The sequence below is a fragment of the Schistocerca cancellata genome, chromosome 2 (genome assembly GCF_023864275.1).
Source record: "Schistocerca cancellata isolate TAMUIC-IGC-003103 chromosome 2, iqSchCanc2.1, whole genome shotgun sequence".
Taxonomy (NCBI): Eukaryota; Metazoa; Arthropoda; class Insecta; order Orthoptera; family Acrididae; genus Schistocerca; species Schistocerca cancellata.
In genome coordinates, this window is record NC_064627.1 from 1,029,590,648 (window position 1) to 1,029,604,636 (window position 13,989).

The 13,989-nt window shown below is 39.5% G+C and overlaps 1 protein-coding gene and 1 long non-coding RNA gene across 3 annotated transcripts in view; both read right to left on the reverse strand.

Annotated features, from left to right (window-relative positions):
• Positions 1–13,989, reverse strand: part of LOC126162996 (esterase E4-like) — a 292,795-nt gene that overhangs the window by 158,208 nt on the left and 120,598 nt on the right. The gene's annotated exons all lie outside the window — the stretch shown is intronic.
• On the reverse strand, positions 8,613–13,681 carry LOC126163000 (uncharacterized). 2 transcript variants are annotated; one of them, XR_007535145.1, is made up of 7 exons: positions 13,429–13,681; positions 12,993–13,163; positions 10,631–10,850; positions 9,768–9,908; positions 9,281–9,469; positions 9,040–9,191; positions 8,613–8,859 (listed from the first exon to the last, which is right to left on the reverse strand). It is a non-coding gene; the product is annotated as an uncharacterized LOC126163000 (long non-coding RNA). The 2 variants fall into 2 exon arrangements; XR_007535144.1 differs by lacking the exon at positions 13,429–13,681 and having other exon boundaries at positions 12,993–13,271.

Consider the following 13,989-nt stretch of genomic DNA (forward strand, 5'->3'; position numbering starts at 1 on the left):
CTGATTAATAAACAAAATTTTCTGTTTTTCAGGAACACATTGTGGTGCACAGTTTCATGCCAGATCAATCCAAATTTCAAGACCAACTACAGGCATAAGTGCTTCACAGTATCTTCACTCAGCTCAATGTCGACAACACACACAAATTACTACAGCACCTTAGCTATTAGAAACAGCTTAGTTTTTACAATCGGTACATCATTAAATACTCTCCATCTGTTAAAACATTGTTTAAATCTCGATCATCAACAGCAACTGGTTAATTCAGTGCCAAACTGCAATTATATGGTAGCACTAACCATTCTGAAAAGAATACAAGACCCACCTTGATGGTTCCAACTTCAAAGAAAATTCCTTAGTCCAATCTTAGTGTGATATAACACAGCCCCCCCTTTCTAAAAACAACAATGTCAAAACCTTTCACTACCTTAGACCAACTCCTCTAAGAGTTTACAAAGATCCCCATTCAGTTATCCTTCTGTGAAGTAATTCGAATTTATCCTTTTAATTCAACAGTAATAAAATGTCTGAACCATTAACCAACACTGACCTACCACATATGCCTGCCAATGGAAGTCATCTGGCAATTCTGTAATACAAAAGTTATATCTTTCATTACATCCATGTAGCTGATATCATCATCATCATCATTTAAAACTGATTATACCTTTCAGCGTTCAGTCTGGAGCATAGTCCCCCTTATAAAATTCCTCCATGATCACCTATTCAGTGCTAAAATTGGTGCCTCTTCTGATGTCAAGCCTATTATTTCAAAATAATTCTTAACCGAATCCAGGTACCTTCTCCTTGGTCTACCCCGAATGAACAACAGTGGAGATAGGTTGCAGCCTTGTCTTACCCCTGAAACTACTCTGAACCATGAACTCAATTTACCGTCGACTATAACTGTTGCCTGACTATGTAAAAACCTTTAATTGCTTGCAAAAGTTTGCCTCCTATTCCATAATCTCGTAGAACAGATAATAACTTCCTCCTAGGAACCCGGTCATATCCCTTTTCTAGATCTATAAAGCATAGATACAATTCCCTGTTCCACTCGTAACACCTCTCCATTATTTGCCGTAAGCTAAAGATCTGGTCCTGACCACCTCTAAGAGGCCTAAACCCACACTGATTTTCATCCAATTTGCCCTCGACTAATACTCGCACTTTCCTTTCAACAATACCTGAGAAGATTTTACCCACAACGCTGATTAAAGAGATACCTCTGTAGTCGTTTACAATCTTTTTTGTTTCCATGTTTAAAGATTGTTGTGATTACTGCTTTCGTCCAGTCTGATGGACGTCTATTTCTGTTATCCTGTGTAGCCATTTAAGACCTGACATTCCATTGTATTTTATGAGTTCTGACGTAATTTCATCCACCCCAGCCACTTCATTGCGCTGCAATCTATTGGCCATTTTCTCCACTTCCTCAAATGTGATACTATTTCCCTCATCATTCCTATCCCATTGTACATTGAAATCTGAAACATTACTGGTCGTATTTTCACCTACATTGAGCAACTCTTCAAAATATTCCCTCCATCTGCCCGAGGTATCAACAGGATTCACACCAGCAGTTTTCCTGATCTGTCCAAAATACTTGTCATTTCCTTCTTACCTCCCTTTCGAAGACTGCTAATTACACTCCAGAATGGTTTTCCAGCAGCTTGATCCAAAGTCTCCAACCTGTTTCCAAAGTCTTCTCGATTTCATCTTGGATGCCACAATTATCTGTTTGGCTTTGTTTCTTTCAACATAACTTTCTCTGTCTACCTGAGTTCTAGTATGTAGCCATTTTTGATACTCCTTTTTCCTTTTACAGGCTGCATTGACTGTCATTCCACCAAGCTGTTTGCTTCATCCTACCTTTACACACTACTGTTCCAAGACATTCTTTAGCCACTTCTAGTACTCTGTCCCTGTACCTTGTCCATTACTATTCCAATGACTGTAATTGACTACATTCAACTAACTGGTACCTTCCTGAGATCGCTGTTATATACTTGTGCCCGATTTCCTCATCCTGAAGTTTCTCCACTCTTATCCTCCTACATATGAACCTGACCTCCTGCAGTTTAGGCCTCACAATACCAATTTCACTGCAGATAAATAGTGATCAGTGTCATCAAAGAATCCCCCTCACAGCCATCCTGATCTGTTATTATATAGTCAATGACAGACCTGGTTCCCCTGCCTTCCCAAGTATACTGGTGAATGTTCTTATGTTTGAAAAATGAGTATGTGATTACTAAACCCATACTGGCATAGAAATCCAAGAGTTGCTTCCCGTTCCTGTTGGCCTCCATATCTTCTCCAAATTTTCCCATAACCTTTTCATACCCTTCTGTTCGATTTCCAATCCTGGCAATTAAATCACCCATGAGCAGAACTCTGTCCTTGTCCTTTACTCTAACAACTACATCACTGAGTGAGTCATAAAAAATATCCGTCTTATCTTGATCTGTCCCTTCACAACGCGAATATACTGACACAATCCCAACTTTCTTGCTAGACACTGTCAAATCTGTCCACATTAGTCGTTCATTTACATACCCCTCATTGCAGCTACGCTAGGTTCCATTTCTTTCCTGATGAAAAGCCCTACACCCCATTGTGCCATTCCTGCTTTGACTCCTGACAGGTAGACCTTGTGTTCTCCCACTTCCTCTTCCTCACCCCTTACCCGAATGTCACTAACAGCTAAAATGTCCAACCATCTTACTTGCAGCCTCTGCCAGCTCTACCTTCTTCCCAGAGTAGCCCCCATTGATATTAATAGCTCTCCATCTCGTTACCATTCGTTTGCCGAGTCGTATCTTAGGAATCCCTGGTTTGTCAATTAGAGGTGGGGCTCCGTCACCTCCAAAGGTCCGAGGCATTTTGCTCTGATTGTTGCCAGCGTCATATTTAAAGTACCAGCTAGCCTTACTTGCCCCGGGTCCCATGAGTTTTACCCCTGACGGTTGAGGGACTAACCGGTGGATTTGGTAGTCTTTGCCGTCTGAGCACAAAGGTGACCACGACTCAGAATATGTCCGAAATGCCCAGCCTTATTCCAAAGTAGCTGGTATCCCGACTGTCAGAACCACTTACTTGGCCCCTCATATGTTGCCTGATATTTATCAATAAAAATACATGCACCTGACGAGGACATGTACAACTGGGTAATTTTACAGCTGTGAAAGTATATTTATACAATCAATAGAACATTTTATCTTTTCTACTATTCTTTTCATTAATCTTACATTTGAAACTGCAGTTAACCATTAGATGTAACGTGGAGAAGTATGACGTGTAAGTGAGAGAAATGAAGAGGTAGATTGCTAGTAACTTGCCCATGCAGTCTCAAACAAAGTAACTGTAAAAACAGTACCTACCAGGGTACATATGCAGGCAAGAAAAAAGTCCCAGATTTCCCAGTTAAAAATACTTTTTTCACAGTGAAAACACACTGCTTCCTGCGTTTGGTGAAAATATACTTTCCCTTGAAGATGTACAACTTATGAATCCTTTGAATTATATTGGTTTTCTATACCAGTGTAGAAAATTACACTCCCAGAAAAAAATGACATGTTTTGGAAAGATCTGTAATCCGTGTCAACATATACACTGCATATTTTAGTATTACAAAAGAATAAATATGAATTCGACAAAACATCACATGTAGTTTCCAAATACTGAGCATCAAAATACCGGAAGTGCAAGGTCCATGTTATGATATGGAAACAGAATTCACTCTGTAATACTCCAAGTGACTTGGCATATAACTACGAATTCGGGAAAATATGACAATAATATGTATTCTTGCTTTGCAGAATACCACTATTAGATTTTTTTCCATCAAGAAAAGCTAAGCTTTCATATGTAACATTGGTCGTCAAATGTTTAGCTGTTTTTCTGAGGGTGTGGTTAGGCAAGGTTCTAATAGCATGGCTGAATATTTCCGACAAGCACGATTATAAATTTCACTGCTGTGCGCCAAACATTTCGTGCGTTACCTAGCTGAATAGATGATGACAATGGTGATTAGTGTTTTAGGACGCACAACAACGAGGTTATCAGCGCCCGTTCGCAAAAGAAATGTTAACAAGTGCAGCCAAGATCTGTTAAACAAGGATCAATTCGGAGCCGATCTTTGCGAGAATTGTAAATGTTCAAATTTTAAGATTTGACACAGAACATCAAAACGGTAGATAAAACTAAAAATAAAATAGCAGCACAAAACACACAAAAATAATTAACGGTGGCTAAGTGACCCTTACAAATAATGGGTGACCAAACCACTTTACAGCACATTAAGATCTCAATCCCAATATTTTGGGAAGAAGTCCAGACATAACACAAAAACATAAAACTCTAGCGACACTCGTCTCATTAGTTAAAATAGAAGGCAGGTCTAGTGGGAAACTGAAAGCTTCCCCCAAACCCGCTTATAAAACACACTCAGTTAAAGTATGTCGTATCAACAGCTGTGTCCCACATGTCTGACACGTTGGTGACTCCTCACAACATAACAGAAAACCATGTGTCAACGGACAGTGTCCTATACTAAGCTGGGTAAGGGCTACTTCCTCAGCTCATCGTCGTCGGAAGGAGGTAAGCCACAGTCGGACAGAATCTTTCATCGCTCGCAACTTATCCTCCACTTCCAGCCACTGAGCCTCCCACCAACGCATGACCTTCCGAGTCACGAATGATGTTATTGCCTGCAGTAGGACGGAACAGCAAGCAGGAGGTGGGATGGAGCAAGCCTCCTTGGCAGCCGCGTCTGCAAGTTCATTTCCAGGAATCCCTATGTGCCCTGGAACCCAGCAGAAAATTACATCCTTTCCCTGCTTTTGCAAGAGCAAGAGTGCGTCCTGCACTTCTTTCACCACCCAATCTGCTGGGTACATCAGTTCAAGAGTGTGTAGAGCACTTTGGGAATCTGAGCAGATGATGAATTTCGTGCCATGATGTCGTCGCATATGCTCTAATGCTTGCAGAATGGCAAACAGTTCTGCATAGTAAACTGAGAACTGCTCTGGGAGCCCTATCCTACGGACAGTATCAGGAAACGCAGCAGAGCAGCCCATAAAATCCCCGTTTGGACCCATCCGTGTAAACAGTAACAAAATCTGAATGCATACTCCATCGAGCACTTCAACTTCACCACAGAAAAGCCAATTACATGTGAAATTTCTCAAGTACTCACCTTGCACACACTTTTTTTAAAGGTTAATTATACTTTTTCCCATCATTGTTTAATAATAATAATTACTAAAATAAATATGAAAAACTAAAACTAACATTGAAGCTGGGTCTTTTTCCTTTTTCTCATTTGTTACCCTAGCAGATACATTCAACACAAATGTGTCAGTAAAATTTTAAATAATGGCTTAAATGGTTGGTCTGAGTCAAATTTTTCTAACTGGATGGTCCTCAAAGTGTTAAGTTTTGAATGTCTCTCAAATGTGCCATGATTTAATAAATTCATCACACATTCTCTCATAACATAATTTACCTTGAGGAAAGTAAATTTACTTTGAAAGTGACACTTCTCAAACCATTATTAGCAATGTTTTCCCCACAACCTGTTAGAAATATAAACAGTTGTGATGTACATCACACTTAAATCATTTTGTTATGGAGTATTGAATGCTTTTCATCTTAAAGCCACTGATAAATTCTGCTGTCGACAAGCACTTTTCACTTTTATATGCACTATGTTTTGCTTTTGGTTTTAGGGCGCAAAACTGCTATGGTCATTAGTGCCCAGACTATGTTTTGCTGTTTCAAATGGTGCATTTTCTCTTCATCCAAAGTTTTATTTTGCTGTAATTCTTTTGTTTGTTTCATTGCTGCATTATTATTCTGTAGCACTGGGCTAAAGTAATATTCTTTGTTAGATTATCAGTTTTTGCCAGTCAAATTTATAGAAATTTAACTGAAAAGTAAAATAATGAAAAATTCCCAGGTTTTCCACAAATTTTTCCTAAACAAAGTTCCCGGGTTTTTCCCAGGGCGTATACACCCTGCTGACAGACCCCTTAACCTAATGTAATCGGATGAGTAACTCCAGTACAACTAACACCAACTGTCAGCTACAATCCACACATGGTTCACTGTACCTTACTCTGTGCATCAGACTAAGACTGGCTTGCGTTTCACTATACTGGATATACCTTTACAGGTTTCTTTAGGCTATTGATTACAGGAGAAATTTCTGTGTATCAAAAAGGGATGAACTTACAGCAAAAATTGTCCAACCATCATAGGGTTCCACTTAACCACTACACAAGCACTTTACTAGTTTAATGATTTTCGTATGTTTTCATCCAAAGGCAAGTTTCCGTTACTACAACAGACATGTCTATCCCCACCCCATACACTGAAGCACCACTTACCACCCTCTAGACAGCACATAGATACGGATTCCAAAACAAAACTTAAAATTATTACTAACAGACAAAATTTTAATCCTACAGGTGATTTCATAAGTATATACAATCACCCTTTCCTCTGAGAGGTACCTTACAGCTTTTTTTACTATAAAACCTCATCAATATTTACAGTAACCTGACATTTTACAGCTGACAGTTATCTATAATGATGTACTGTCTGGAAGAAACTGCATAAATATTCAATCAGATCTTGACAAGATTTCAATGTGATATGAAGATTGGCAACTTACTTTAAATGTTCAGAAATGAAAATTGTGCAATTTAATATCAATAGTCACAGTTGGAATCAAGCCAATTACAAATACCTGAGTGTAACACTTTGTAGAGCTATGAAATGTATGATCACATAGGCTCCATTATGGGGAATGCAGCTGGTCGACTTCTGCTTATTGGTAGAATACTGGGGAAGTGCATCAGTTTACAAAGGAGACTGCTTACAAATAACTTACGCAACTGGTTCTAGAATACTGCTCAACTGTGTGGGATCCATAGCAAATAGTCCTAATGGGAGATATTGGGCATACACAGAGAAGGGCGACAAATGGTCACAGGTTGGTTTTATCCGTAGGAGACTGTCAGAGGACACTGAAGAAACTAAACAGGAAGACACTAAGAAAAACACAAACTAGCCCAAGAAAACATTTCAAGACCTGGCTTTGAATGACAATTCTGGGAACACAGTTTAAATCCGCTTTACCATTCCTGGGATTAACATTTTTCACACTGTTTATAACTGTTATTCTCATCAAATATCCTGTCTTCACAATGTTAATTTTCCAATAACTTGTTTATAATTTTCCTATAATTTACACTTTATGAACAAATGTTCAGTTTCTTTACGAAACAGGGCACTACTCAGCAGATCCGAACCAGTAAATTGGTAGAAGTCTGAAAAGTTCGTGCCTTATCTCCTGCCATTGCCAAGCTCCACTTGATGTGGTGGTTGATGGGAATAACAAGGTTTGTACGAACAGAAATATCACGACGAATCGCAACCATTTCCAAACTGTCTCTACTGCGCATGTGCAGCTTCATGATTGTTGCAATTGTCTTGACACCTTTCTCAGGCCATATTTAGCACACTTCATCTTTTGGGAAAGTTTAGTGCTAGTTGACACCTTTGCTCACTTTATGCGGCTCAAATATTTGATTTAAGCACAGCACCAGTTATGTATTTCATCATGCTTAGCAAAACATGTTTCAAGAATTTATTCTTGTTACGTGCAATATTTGTGCAAGTAATTTTTTTATGTTTCACAAACAATGCGAGTGATACTTAGCATGTGTGGTTTTCAATGTAAGGAGTCACAGTACCTAATAATTTCAAAAATACAACTATAGTGCAAGAGATGCAAAAGAAAACATACAACCACCACACAAAATACTTATACAAATATTTGTACTTAATAACGAATAAACTCTAAGCACTTGGTGCTCAGCAGGGAAAAATGCTTAACTGGTACAATGTTAAACAACTTAATGAATGACAACTGCAGGCATTCCAAAAACATCGATGTATATGAAATTAAGTCAAACGTGTGAACTTCCCAGACAGCAGTTTTTCTTACACAATCCTTCATTAGATAATAAGTCCCTGACAAGTATGTCTTATGTACATATATCGTGCATTAAGTGCAAAAATGCAAGGAGGGGAGCCTACACATAACTTTGCATTTAAAACATTACTTCCCACATTCTACATTTTCCCAAGTTTTACACCATTTTTTTAAAATGGTCTTGGAAAGTGGGGTTATATCACTCAGGGAGCACGAGGATAAAATTAGAATAATTACAGCACACACAGAGGCATTAAAACAATTATTCTTCCTGCACTCTATACATGAACGGAAAGATGAGAAGCCCTAATAACTGGTACAAAGGGATGTATCCTCTGCTATCCACTTCAGAGTAGATTGCAGAGTATAGATTTAGATCAATGCACAGATCCTCACAACCGTCAGTTATGCATGCATGAATGGCCCACTGTCACAGCCAAGTCTGTAGTTAAAACCATACACTGATTAGGGAAAAATACATTTTAAAACTAACTTGGGAGAGATGAGGGGCGTTCAGTTGCAGGGAACTTTGCCCACTACTTGAATTTGTTTCAACTATTTAATGGTGGAGTTAAAATATCAGTTTAATCACAATATCTTGTGAAGGTAAGTGATACACCATTGGTATATTTCACAAATGTAGCAGATTAATAACAAATCATGTCAATCATTTTATTTCAATCAACATATTATGCAACAGCTGCATCTTCCTTGATGTGGTCTTTTTTAAGCAAGTCCATAAATGAAGTTGTCATCAGCAGTTTGGAACTGTCCACGACCAAACATGGATGAAGTCTCAATGAATTGTAAGTTGATCTGTCCAAAGCCTTCCTCTTCGTGTGCACAAGTAGTGACTGAAAATCAAACAGAGGCTGTAAAACATTTCCAAGTATTTCAGCAAGAAATAGGTTTCAGAAAATTAAACTCAGTCCTATCATTGATCATCAAATTTATTGCAGAATCCTTTTGGCTCTACTGCAAAAATCATCATGCTACTTCTCACTAAAATAATTAATAATTTTATTACTCCTTACCTTTTGTACAGTTATAACCCTCATATCTGATCTCTTACACAAATATTTTATGATAAAGTCATCATCATTGACATCACCATAATGTGAGACCTCACATTAATATAATGGTCTTCTCTATTAAATCATTCAATATATGCACTGTTTTTCATCACCTGAAATAGTTCAGCAAGTCAATTATCCACCCTTATAATCTAACAATAAACACGTCTAGTTCATCACCATAGCAAAATACAAAACACACCTTTCCATCTTTCACATTAATTCCCTGACCAATGCAACATTCTCTCATTGATCTGCTCTATGGTGGTAACCTTGAAGTTTGGCTACAACGAATGACTATCAGGATGGCATGCACCAGTGCGAGCACCCTTACATAAACGCTTGTGTGTTTTACATGGCAGCTTCTTTGTGTGCTAATGCAATGTGACACCTGAATCAAAGATTTTGCAGTTAACAATAAATAATAATGTCAGTGGCTCCACCAAGACAATGACAGAGGGGAGGAAAAAAACCAGTAACTATCAAACAAATTCTCTACGAGAAAATTACTTTCACATTGGTCAACATTTAAGAGGTTCATTGCCAGTAGGAAAGCAACATTGTGTGTCGCAAATGCTCTTTTATGTTAAAGTTTCATCAATTTCTGAAAGTTTTAAACTTATTTGGACAAACTGTTTATACACCGAAGTGAGAGAAGCCATAGGATACCTCATAATATCATGTCTGACCTTTTGCCCATTGGAGTGCAGCAACTTTATGTGGCATAGATTTGACAAGCCTTTGGTAGTCTCCTGCATAAATATTGAACCATGGCACTTCTATAAATGGGTGTAATTGCAAAAATGTTGCCAGTGCAGCATTCTGTGTATCTGGAAATACAAATTGAAGATTAACTATCTGCTGCACACAATGAACAGCTGCAAGTTTATTAGCAATTAATTTGACTAGTACATAAACACTAAATGGGGCTAAGAAATTTGATGCATTGCCTGTGACATAAGTGATGAAGTTCACAAACAAGCCAAGTGCAAATAAAACCCATTCAACTAGCATAAGAAGTCTAATAGCTGTTAGCAGTTAGAATTTGCACTCAATCTACGGCAGTGTTAACAAAGAGCTATATTTCGAAACTGTCACGAGTCTACACACCTTTACATTTTGGCACAGGCAAACTAAAAGAGCCATAATCCACAATAAAATTTTAAGCTTCTCATATTAATACGAAAAGTGACGCTTTTAAAACTAATTTGTATGAAGCCGACAAAAATTCACAGATAACCTAAAAATGAATCTTAACATATACGATTTACTATTAAAAAAGCTGTTATATTGAAGTCAACAAGACCAGCTGTACCAGGCATGGATTGTCTCCCAGGTCACCACCCAATGGGTTCTTGAAAGCCTATGGAATATGCCGTGCCTCTGCACACTCCCACAAAATTGGGGACAGAGATGCTGTATGATGCTGTGGCAAGGAATTGACTGCACAAAGCAGCTCCAGTGCCACAATGGTAACTTAGTTCAGCCTAAGCTGTTCCTCAGCACCAAGCATCAAGTGAAAAAGGTAATGGAAAATTTAAACTTCACTCACCTGAGTGGGCTCCAATAACCTTGTCATGTCTCAATTTTTTGAAGTCACAATTGACTTATAACCCAGATCATCTTCCCACTTCTTGGAAGCTTCTTCCTTGACTTGTACCAGCACAAAAACATCTTGGGAGTGTAGCAGATAAGACAGAATGCTGGTATAGGGAAACCAGATTGGCAAACAAGTATCTCGTCATAAGCGGGGATGATTCTTCTTCACCCACCTGCAATAACATTCCAAGATGAGCTGTTACAGCTCTAACCTTTCAAGCAGAGTGCTTAACATCAATCATTAGAAACTGTACACAAATTCTCTAAAACTATGCTAAGTAACAGCTTTCAAGCACTTGAATGTAGATAAGTTGGTTTATTTGTTGGAGGGGACCAAACAGCAAGAGCATTGTTTCCATGATCTAGGATGGCAGAAATCAAGGGAGGAACAACACAAACAGCACAGTCCAGTCAAGGGGAAGGGATAACTTGCAAACAAGGAGGAAAAACGGATATCAGGGCAACAGAAAATGGAAAGAACAGGACGAGGGTGTGTGGAAACTGGGAGAATAGCAGTGGTCCAGAAACACTGTACGTGGTGGGGCACACCCCACCACCACCAGCCCGTCCTGACACCCACAACATAAAATACCAGTATCACAATACAATGGGGACAACACCAGGGCAAGAAGACATGAGAAAAGGGGAAGCAAAACAGCACAACCGACCATACAAAACGTAGGGGAAAGGAAGAGAATTTGTCCAGTATGTAGGCAAGGTGAAGGCCTCCTTAACTGACACCTACACTGAGGGAGTAATTCCAAAGGAAAATTCAAGGTCTTCCATCAGAGTACAAACCACTTTCGCAATCTAAAGCAACAACAGACATAACAATCAGAGGGTCGTCCGCTAACACCCAAGACAAGGAAGGGTGGGGGGGGCACATTTAGTATGAAGGGGCAGTCCAGCAAAATATGGATAACCGTGAGCAGAGGAAAAAACCAAGATGGCAAAGGACGGCAGATCCACGCTGGGATAGGCAGAGGGAAGAACACCTCAAATGGGAGTCTCGATGGTGCGAAGTTTATTAGACAGGGGGTAGCATCCCAAGAGTCACACCACCATTGAGAAAAACTGGTTATGTCAAGACACAAATCCACCACTGCAGAGGGTCACAAAGATCGGGATAGGTGTTCACGTCTGACTGACCACCACCACCACCCCCACCTAGATGGACACAAACCCAAATGAAAACCACTGAACACATATCACCAACATCTGCAAGGTGGTCTTGGATGCCAGAGACCAAGGGAAGACAGGACAACCACTTATTGAATCCATACGTAACAAAACACGGGTGAGTGAGGACTGTATAATAAAACAGAGGGGCCAATCAATGGCCATCAATTCCGCAGTAAACACCCCGCAAGTGGCGCACAAGGGATGGTGTTCCGGGCCAGCAAATGATGTAAAGTCATATCCCACATGATAGCAGATTTAAAGCCATCAGAGTAAAAAACAATGGAATCCTGAAACTCCCGTAAGAGCATTCAGAACAAACAACAAAACCCCTATGGACGAATAGTAGCTTTTGGCCCTCAGAAAAGATCCATCCGAATTAAGGCCAATGAACTAACAAAGTGGGAGTTGTTGGGAGAGACCATTGGAAAGAAGGCAAGGAGAGGAGATCTATGTCACGGCAGAGAGGAGCAAGGCAAAACCCAATCTGTAAAACAACCTCAAAATGGGCAGAAACGGGAGGGGGGGACAATGGCTCGAAGCCACAAAATACAACAGAATAGGGAGGGTTAGCAGGGCTAGAGCAGATATTGATAGCAGAGGAAACCAGGAGCAGGGACTGACAAATCAAAAGGGGAGAGATCCCAGCATCAACTGAAAGACTACCTAGAGGGCTAGTGTGAAAGGCACTGGTGGCTGAACGGATACCACAATGGTGAACTGGGTCAAAGAGGGGCAGTGTGGAAATGGAAGCAGATTCATGAACTTGACAATAATAGTTCAGACAGAGCAGGACTAATGCCTGCTAAAAGCAGGACAATCCACACCTCAAGAGCTGTGGACAAGGAAGAGAACACCATAGTTTACACCAACAGCCAACCTTTTCATGACATATGGGACAACCAAGTAAGCTTGTCAAAAACGTGACCCCCCCCCCCCCCCCAACTTTCTAGATTCTCTGAGATTATGTGTAGTAATTAATAATATTAGCTGTCAATTTTAACAAAAATGTGATGATCATTATAAACGTATTGCAAAAACAAAGCCTGTCCCTTTACGGATGTTAATAAATTATGGTTTCCTCGTAATAAAGGCCACGATGCAACATAAAACGACAGGACAATTACTCAACTTACTTGAACCAGGCCTATCGGCGTCTCTCACCACTTGACTCGTACCAGCTTTGTAACTAAAAAGTGAAGTAGCGTGAAACGCTTTCACTTCACTTCACCACGAAGCCTCAATGATCTCTTCTCTGGATAAAACCCCATGGAACTATGGCGACGGGCGCTAACCATTCGACGAAACTTGAAACGAAAGAAAATAAATTATTTTCATCTGAGAGCATTTAAACAATCAGCTCTATGTATAAAATGTGTCTCAGACCGCCCTAGACAATTTCCTCACACACGTGGTCAGTGTGTCTAACCATATACACAGCTAAATCATCGACAAAGTTTAGCAATTGAAAAATAAGCTACCAATTTCCAACTCCATAAAATTTTAACCTGCAACTGCTAAAAACATGTATTCGAAACCACACCGTGAACATGCACTTTCTACTACACTCACCATCACCAGTTCTCAGCAGTCGGCACCACGAACGCCGAACAACAAACTGAATAACTGATTTAGACTAATCTATTGTGGAAACTGGAAATCAATGTTGCCAACAGTATATGACTCTTTCCAACCAGATTCATAGTAAAAAAGACTAAAAAATGCCTTAAAATAACTAGATTCTAAATTTTTCTTCAAGAGCACAGAAATGACAATGAAACGCCACTAACTCGAGATATAGACTACATAAATAATATATTTTTTTACTAAACTTACCTAAAACTGGATGAGAATGTAGTCTTAAACCATTATCGCCATCATCCTCATGGGAAAGAGAAGCTGCAGTAGAAGTTGATGGTCTCAATGTATATGCTTCAGTAGTCCCAATTGTTCTAATAACTCACTCAGGAAATATGTAATTATTGCAGCACCGATTCTGTCTGCTAAGACATGCACGAATCCCTAATATGGCGTTTACCATATCTGTACACATTCGATTCCTTATCTTCGTTTTGACGAGATTCAACGGTCTGAATATTCTTAATACCTCACCGCTGGACCAAAGAAGTACGA